Here is a 10,194-nt window from a genome sequence, read left to right as displayed (position 1 = left end):
AAATTCACCAAACATTCTCTCTGTTCTGGCTTTAAATCCTCGATCTCAGAAATCATTGCCAACACAGAATGTATGTCTCTTCGCTGATTGTCTGGTGCCTGAACTCACACTTCCGGGGTTCTTACAAACCGTCTAGTGTATTCTGATTCCTGACCTAGTCGCTGGAGAGAAATGAAATTGAGCGGAGACACCAAGTGGCACCAGCCTGGCAAAAACATGCCATGCAAAGCAATAAAATCCCTCTGGAGACAAATAGGAGACATGAAAGTTACATAGTACACCTTTAAAGACTTATTCAGCAAAATATGACTGGATTTCTCCCGTCTCGCACTACCCTCCACAGAAACACGAGTATTCTGTTTTAAATATTCAGGGCCTCTGGTGATATAGTCCCTCTGTTGTTTGCTCAGCTCTGATTCACTTTACCATTTTAATCATTCCAAAGCCAGAAACTATTACAGCAGACCCCCTTCCATCCACCCATGTTTACTTTGCTACTTCTCATTTCCTCTCCCACCGACCACTGTGACTGGCTCTCCTCCACCCTCTCTACTGGTCCATATATTGTTCCTCATATATAAGGTCTTCTCTATCTTCCATTTTGATTTGGGTTGGGGCCGGGCTTGTTTGCTTTGCTCTGGTGTCTGCAGAAGCCAGTACAGAGCAATGAAAGGTTGATTTCTGTTTGCGAGTACTGTGTGCCCAAGGAGAGAATGGAAAAATAAAAAAGGGGGATTTATTATAGAGAGATAGAAAATAGAATGAAGTTTTTGTACATGAGGGGAGGGGCAGTTTGCAAAGTTTAAACGTGGGTGTACACTTTCATATCCATGTATTTGTAGTGTAGGTGTTGTCATGATAGAACAATTTCAAATACTTCAACAGGAAGGAATACACTCCAGACTCAATACCACAATGATAATAAAAACACTCTTTATTTAGACAATAGAATGTGATTTTTAACATTGGATCCTAGTACTTTCTTTTATGGTAATCATGTTGTCTTATTTGTGTTTTCCCTCAGTGGTCCAGGTAGGTTCCATGGTGGTCTATGGGCATATACTAGTCTGTTTGTTCTTATACTTGTTCTGATAGCAGCTCAAGATCATTCTAAAACCATTCAGGGAAGGTTTGTTTATGTCCTGTCGATGGCCACGTTTACATGATGTTTTTAAATTCACAATGAATTGTTCTGTATTACTGTATTTTTCGGACTGTAAGTTGCTCTGGAATATAAGTCGCACCAACCAACAAAATGCATAATGAAGAAGAAAAAAACATACATAAGTCGCAGTGGACTATAAGTCACATTTTTTGAAAAGCAAGTTATAGTAATAACAATAGAACAAAGAACAAGAGTCTGTTCAAGTAACATATGAACAGTTCTTCAGATAATTACAACATAAAAAACATAATAGAACAAGTTTACCAAACTCTCCATGTCACTCCAAATCACTAAATCTATTGAATTCTTCATCCTCGGTGTCCAATCTGAGCAACTCCGTGATGTCTAGAGATAAACGGAGCACCTCTTCCTCTTCTGTGTAGCTGTCGTCAGACTCAGCATCAGTTCCAGTTAGAATTATTCCAGCCTTTCTGAATCCAGGATAGTTTCAGTGTCACTGAAGTCCAGGCTTTGTCCATCCATCCATTGACTTCCAGGAAAGTTGCATCGTGCATCCTCCCGGTGTCACAAGGTTCTTGCTCCCTCCAAACTTTCTTTCTGCTGCTTGATTTTCAGCTACATATTTCCCTATTTGCAGCTTGTAATCTGCGAAATATGATTTTCTTATTTGTGTTCAGTCTTCACAGTTGTCTTTAAAAGTCTGTTTCAATTTTAAATTTTTTGTGGCTTTTTCTGCAGGAGACATGTGCAGTAGAGCATGAAGTGACAGTGGTACAGGAGCAATAGGAGTAGCAGATAATGACACACAAGCCTAGAGCGCTTTCTCGAGGCTGACAGTGTGAAAATGTTAACATATAGGTTGCACCGGAAACCACCCAAACCATGACAGAAAGTGCCACTTATAGTCCGAAAAATACGGTAAATATTTCAGAATTAAAATATTCTCCTTCGAGTTTACATGGAAATAATAATTCCAAATTGAGGTTTATGTCTAGTCTGGTCTTACGTCTGGTTTAGTTAACATTTGGGTGTCGGGAAGTCTTCTGATTGGAGTGGGGCACACAAATGTATATACTGCTGCAGTTTTATGAGTTCATGATGATAACTTGAGGATGACCCACGGTGTTAACGGGGAACACTGGTACCTTTCACAGTTGGAGATACTGATGTTTCCTGGGGGAACAGCGGTACCAGAGAACATCAGTCTGACCCCAACACAAACATGACACAGATTTTGCAGTGTGTCATTGCATGAGAAGGGAAACCCAACAAGTATGTGCTCAACAACCGGAATTATTTTTAAGAACAAATTTAATTTTTAAATTTTTATTAACTTAATTTATTTGTCTTATATCTGAATAAACCACTAACTTACTTCAGAATTAAGTTTAATTCTGAATAATCATTTTCATTAGGAATTAAGTGTTTACTTGATCATTTTTAAACCAGAATTAATTTTTATTCAGAATTATTAAACTATTTTTATTTAGAATTAAAGCACTCATGTAAACAGGGTAAATGTGACTTTTTTAGTATCGATACCCGCTCAAATTAGTATCTAGTTTTATAGTATTTATCTGTATCTGAATTTCAACCTGCTTACCATAAGTAAAATAAATAAAAATATGGCAGAAGAAATATATCCAAACATATTATTTTTCAGAAATTGGCTCCACAGAGTTGCCTTATTAATCTTATGGCTTTCAGTGCTTTCACGTCTTTGGGGTTGAGTAATAGCACGGTTTCTAAAGCTATTGCCAAGAAAGTAATTTCACTTTAGTTTGTTTATGTTGACAGAGAATATATTGAATTTAGCACCAGTTTTTGTTTGGATAGGCCCAGTAAGATATATTAACCATAAACCAGGTCACCAAGTCTGCAATCACTCCACCGGAGAACGGTAACCTGTCCTCGCGCTCACTTTACACTAATAGTTTTCTGACAAAGCTCCAGGCCTATAATATCTATAATATTCACAGCCCTTTTGTTGTCTTGCAGAAAAACAGCATTTGTGAAATAAAAACAAAGTTAGCTTTAGCTGTAACGTTTTGATTCAAAGCCTGGTCATTAGCTGGATGCTTATCTCACTGAGGGTTGAGAAGACAAGATAAAAACAGGGCCAATGCTTCAAGCGCCACAGAGACAAAACAACAGAACGTAGCTCGCAGGAAAACTCCATCACCAAACCAGAAACCCCCAGAGCTTATCATGGAGAAGTGCAGATTTAAATAAGACTTTATACCAGTGGAAAAAGACACATCACTCACAAGAAGAAGAGCAAGATGTCAAGACTATTATTAGAAAGCCAGGCCCAGAATGATATATCTGTATTTTTTTTTTTTTTACAGATGGGTACAGTCTGGTCACACACCCTCTGTCGCTCCTCGAGTCAGACTCAAATATGGCTGTCCAATCAGATTTGTTTTTTCCAGTGATGCATTTTGAAATAAAGGAGCTCCATAGTCAGCCATCCTTTTGAACAGAATGACACATAAACATTCATTTATTCAATGTTTTTCAGTTCTATGTAATGTTTTTCTGATCTGTATTTCCTTGTTAACAGTGATATTTGTTTTTATACAGACCGACCGTGTCTTCCTGTTTGGCTAATTCACCTATCAGTCACGTCATCAGTTCTGGTCCCAGGCATGTTTTGTTTAGCATGGAATCCCCCAAACATAAAATATGCAAACTGTTTAGCATTGAAGACGACAAGCCGACAGAAAGTGCACGTCTGTGGACCTGACAGTCAAATGCAATCAGACTGTTTCTCCTTGTGAAGTGCCTCAGCAGCAGCAGATAAAGGGCAGAACAGATTAGAGTGGGGACATCAGGACGTGAACTTAAAGCGGTTTGAAAGACGCCGATAAAACGCCATCGAATATTCATGACGCTCTCTGATGGGACGACGCAGTGAAGATAGGACTTACAAATGCCCCCTCACTCTGATCAGGCTGTTGAGAAAGTTTAAAGGTGCACTGTGTAACTTTTCTGGTAGAGGATCTCTCACCTTAACCTTGCAAGGTCACAAACCTACAAGATTCCATCTTGTCTTCGACTGCTCCCTGTGGTCTTCCTCAGAGTGGTCATGTGATGTCGCTGTGATGTGTTCAGTCAGCTGATTTACACAGTTTTTGGAGCTGTCTTCCTACCAGTGGAGGTGTGACAACAGCGCCAACTTAAGTCTGACTTCCTCAGGACAGTACCTCAGGTGTGTGAGAGTAATACAGCCCCCACATCTTGGTTTATGGTCCCATGGGCATATTTCCACTTGTTTTCAGCGAGAGCCGTTCCAGACGGAAAATGTGTAACTCAGTTGACACACTTCTCAATCCAGAGTGGACCATGTAACTGTCACCCTTGCCTGGGATTCAGATTCAGACACTTCTTCAATATGTGGTCACTGGTGAATCTCCCTCAGTTCAGAAGGACATGGCCGACAGGTGGATTAGCCAATCAGAGGCCTATACTGTATTTATTCAGTTACAGATGTTTGTATTGTTCAAACGTACCATGGAAATCATGGATTCTTACTGTGAGAAAGGTCACGTCTCCACAGACCCAAGTCACTTGAGAATTTCCATTGATATACTGTAAATCACTGTGTACTGTTCCATTTTAAATGTGGAACATTCTAGGTGAAGCAATAACTACTAAATAAGTAAAAAATGGTCCTTAACTTAATTAGACATTTCTTACTGGAACACTCAATGAGACAACAATGAGAATATTTCCAAGTTTTTTGTTATTTCAGTCTTAAGAAAATCAGTGTGTTCTTACTGTGGCCTTCATGATGTTGTTCTAATCTCCCTCACTGTCGCCTGCTTTTGTGTCGATACAATTTTGAATTAAAATAGTTTTTATTATTTTTTACATCCAAAATCAGATGAAATTTTTCTGATTTGAGAAACTGTCGAAAACAAACATCCTTATTTGCAAGTCAAAAGCAATTCTACAAAAACTTTCTGTTATTACAGAAAATCCCCAAACTTACCAGATATTAGTCACTATTTAGGGTAATGATTTTCATCTGTGAAAGTAAAAAGTTGGTATTTACTCCTGAAAGAGCCTGTATTTTACTTCTATAGGGCATTAACTGCTAACACATTAGATAACCATGTAACCTTTTATAGTTTTGAAAATGCTGTATCAACTGAAACAATGTATGAAACTGTTTCTCTCTGCAGGTTTGTGAAGTCGTAGTATATTGTCTTGTATCCTGCTGCTTTTGTGTATTTATGGAGAATTGTCATTTGGGAGCTTGTGGGAGAAGCATTGAACAAAATCATACAACTAATCGCAAGAGTGGTTTGAATTGGGCCTGGGAGAGATCGCTAGATTACTCAAACATGCATGAATGACATATAAAGGCACTTCAGGCATGTTTTTTGATGGGGGGACAATGATATAACATAGTATAAAGCTCCAAAAAGTCGATTAGTAGACCGTCACTTCGTAGTATAGACCAAAAGACCATGTTATTCACCTCCACACCGATAAATATGACCTTATCTTCTTTATCAGCCCCACAAATGCACAGGTTTGTTGATAGGGCAGGACCAGTGCTCTCAGTCAATATTTTGGATAGATGGACACTCTCTGATCTAATCTTATCTCTGTTTTTTGGCTGGCTGGTTCACTTTATTTTCTCCCTATTTTTATTTTTATTTTTTTTATCAAGCAAAAAATAGTTGAAGAAATTGTGGTGGCAGACTAATCCATGTAAATAATTCATTTTTCAGTATAAAACCAAAAATAATAACAATTGGTTGACAAAAACAGGACTAAAACATGACTGAACAGGTCTAAAACAGAACTGAACCAGGACTAAACCAGGTCTCAGTCTCGGTCTGGTCCCAGTCTGGTCACGGTTTCTTGATCACCCAACAGTCTCCATATCCGGACCAGTCCCAACACTCCTGGTTCAGCCCTGGTTTAGTCCTGGTTCAGTTCTGGTTTAGTCCTGGTTTAGGACCAGACCAGACGTCCATTATCCGTTTTTTTCCATTATTCATTTAAACACAAAATCGAAAATTGACGAACGAATCGTTATCCATTTTTTCATTTTGGTTTTGGAGAGAAATGATGAAGAAAATAGTTTGTTGTTTTTTTTGGTCTTATTTTTGGTTTTATATTGAAAAACAAATGAACGAATGCTACACTGATTCAGAGTGGTTGGCATTTGCACAATTTCTGCACAGCAAAAAAAGGACGTTGGGTTAGTTAAAGGCGCTGTAGTCTTAAAAACAAGAAAAACATTCAACATTCTGAGCATTTAAATTATTCACGCAGTGAGTTTTTAAATGCTTTCCACAACTTCCTGAGACCAGAGCTGAGTATTGAAGTTACTGAAAAGCTCAAACCAACCAGCATGCTAACCCTGCACTTCCTGATTATTGGTAATTGAGTACAGGATCTTTAAAAGACCCATTTTATGTTATTTTTAATCTGTTTTAATATTGTTTACTCATCAAAACCAAACGTGGAGCTGTGTTTTAGGTCCTGTTTTTCTCTCAAACAGAAAAGTCTGTTCCACCTTGTGATGTCATGTGGAAATACAGGAAGTGCTTCACCTTGTTTTTAAACTCCATACATCTTTACTCGAATCTTATAATAATAATAATAATAATAATAATAATAATTTCAGCCCTGGAATTGCCAATCTTTACTGAACTAAAAGTAAAATCAGCTGTTAACTTCAAAACTATCACTACATGACATCACAAGGTGGAACAGAGCATTTTGAGCTTTGGAGATGTAGACAGGTGAATAATGTAAAACATTTTAAACATGTGTGAATGAAACAAACCGGAAATAACAACATTATAAAGCCGTTTAAACCTCTCAAGAGTCAGTTTTCTAAAATATAGGACCTTTAAATAAACCCTGACCCAACCCTGTGTGCTGTGCTGGGGCTTTTTTAAACTCTCTGCTCTGTTCAGTCTTTTTCAGTCCAAATTCTCTCATTCACTCCACCCTCCGTTTCTCTACTGCATTCACTCAGACTGCGTAACCATGACGACGGCCACTCTTCCCAGTAATAGTGTACGTGTTGTGGATATAATCTGACTACTGCAGCAATTTGAGAATCATACAAACAACCAGCGGTGGACAGAGTATTGAAAATTTGTACTAATATTGTCAAAAGTATCAGAAATTAGATATTATTCGATAAAACTAGTATGGAAACTGATAACTGAGCAGACATGAACCTTTCCTGAATAGCTTTAGAATGATAAGCCGTATCAGAAGAAGTATAAGAGCACATAGACTAGTATGCGCCCATGGACCACAGATATAAAACCACATGGTAATATAAACCAGTACTACGATCACATTGCATTGTCTAAAGAAAGTTGTTTTTTTTATATCACTGTGGGATTGGAATCAGTATCAAGTATCATGTTTTTTTTCCTTAGTATCAAAATTGTGTTTGAAATTTTATTTGTACTCATCTAAAAGTATGGTTACATGTAGGGGTGTAACGATATCCAAGTCTCACGATACGATATCGTCACTGTTCGACATTTATTGCGATATTGTGGGTAAGCTCACAATATGGGAGGCTCACGATTAGGAATGTAACAATATCCTAATCCCTCGGTATGATATTTATTGTGATATTTTGAGGCTTTGCTACTTTTTCCTCCTAAAATGCCTTGACAAGTCTTAGTCCAAAGAACTAAGACTTAAAAAACTTACTTAGAACTGTTATTTTTTCTTGTAGTCTGTACTGAAATGGAGCAAAGGATCATGGTCTATGTAGTTCCCTTTGTCTTTTTCTATTGATGCACCGTAACTTTCAATTTAAGCAAAGAGACTTGTAATCTGATATGTTGTGATGGTCCATGATATTATTCATTATTCATTCTTTTATTTCATCTCGTTTAGATGATTGTAATTCTCTTTTTACTTGTTTTAATGCTTCTACTCTTAAACAGCTGCAACTTGTACAAAATGTGGCTGCAAGGTTTTTATAAAAGGAGCAAACAGACGAACTCACATTACACCTGTTTTATCTTCACTGCACTGGTTTCCCTACTCCTCAGGCCGCGCCCTCCGGTCCTCAGGTCAGGGCCTCTTGATGGTCCCAAAGACCCGATTTTAAAACTCGAGGTGACGTGAGCTTTCAGACTGTGGCTCCCAAATTATGGAATGCCCTGCCCCGGCTCTACGTGACACAGACTCTCTAGACTCTTTTAAAAAGCAGCTCAAGACACTGCTCTTTAGACAGTTGACTGTATCTGTACTTCTTCTGTTCTTGTTTATGTTGTTTTTATGCTGTTTTGCTCTGGAAAGCACTTTGTGATTTTTTTAATCTGTGAAAGGTGCTATATAAATAAAGATTTACTTACTTACTTACTTACTTATAATTGTCAGACCTTTGACGATACGATATCACAATATTTCGGTTATTGTTACATCCCTAGTTACTTTGCTAATACTTAGTTACAAGTACAAGGACTTGGACTTGTTCTGGACTTGTACTCATTAACTTCTATATGATGTTATAATGTTGTTTCTTTATCAGAACAGACCTAGAGTTGTGTTTTGTTTCATTCACACATGTTTAATATATAAACCCTGCATATGTAGGCAGAAAACACTCTGTTCCACCTCATGATGTCATGTGATAATACATGTACTCCACTGTGTTTTTAAACTCCGTACACCTTCATTAGAATCATTTGGATAATTTAATTCCTGGCATTGCTGGTCTTTATTGAACTAAAGTTAGTTGTTAACTCAGGGGTGGGCAATTATTTTTTCCATTGGGGCCACATGAGAAACAGAAAATATTGTGGAGGGCTTAATGCGTATGCTTCATTCAATTCTGCATAATATGAATTGTATTTCTTCAAAAGCAGTAAATAGTTTGTTGTGACTAGCTGGTAAGACTGGTGAGTTTATGTTATGACTAAGCAATGAAAAAGTGAGGTTGCTTTAGAAAAATGTCATTTAAAAAACACCTCTAAAATAAAAGCAATGCAGCTTTAGTCCATGCATGAGGTAAAATTATAAACTATTTTGTTTATTTTGTAAATCCAAATGAATGAGAATACATATATTCCACTGAGTCATGTCCTTTAGTCTGACAGAAGCTGAACCACATCAGAGCCCAATATCGAGCTGTTTTTGGAGCGCTCAGTTTATGCAAATTAGCCATGCGGTTTTAAGTTTCATTTGTGTAAAATGTAAACAAATATACTCAAAGCTGTGTGGACAGGGAAGGCTTGCAGACACAGACGTGTCTGGACCCAAATTGTTTCCAATACGCTGATACGGTGATTATTGTTCGAATGAAGTGTCCCAGTACACATTCTACAGTCCTACTAGCTATCTCCACCAGGCTGTATGTGGCCAGGCCTGTGTTAACTTGAAAACTACCGCTTCATGACATCACAAGGTGGAACAAGCCATTTTGAGCTTTGGAGATGTAGACAGACTACATGTAGATAAAGGATTACTCAAACGTGTGAATAAAACAAACCTCAACTCCAGTTATGAGTCAATTTTGCATAATATAAGACCTTTAGTATTGTACAGTGGAACATTCTAAGCCAGGGGTGTCAAACCCATTTTGGTCCAGGGGCCTTATCCAACCTACTTTGATCCCAAAGGGGCCGGATCAGAAAACTCATGTCATATAAACCCCAAAAATAACAATAAGTTCAAATATTTGTGCAGAGAAACACAAATCTATTACAGAAATATTTTTTTTAATGATGAACACTTTCTTTTACAAAATATAACATTATGAACAACCTGAAACTTTAAGAAAAATTGGCGTCCACTTGTCTCATTTTTAACATTTTTCTGATGAGGGTGTCACGGTCAACAGTCAAAACGATCGTCCTTTAAGAGCGTTTGGAAAGAGACAAGTCTTCATTTGTGCTGCTCTGGTGGGAGGGGCCACGTACAGAGACGCTGGAGACGCTGCTGTGATAAACACCACAGAAAATTAACAAGATTTTAATAAAAAATAGAATTAAAATATTTTAGTAGAAAATCAGGTGAGAGCCAGATTAAAGGTCTTAGAGGGCCGGATCCAGCCCCCGGGCCGTATG

This window comes from Boleophthalmus pectinirostris, unplaced genomic scaffold (genome assembly GCF_026225935.1).
Source record: "Boleophthalmus pectinirostris isolate CB_2022bp ecotype Guang Dong unplaced genomic scaffold, ASM2622593v1 HiC_scaffold_13, whole genome shotgun sequence".
Lineage (NCBI taxonomy): Eukaryota > Metazoa > Chordata > Actinopteri > Gobiiformes > Gobiidae > Boleophthalmus > Boleophthalmus pectinirostris.
Note: the sequence above shows the minus strand (reverse complement) of the source record.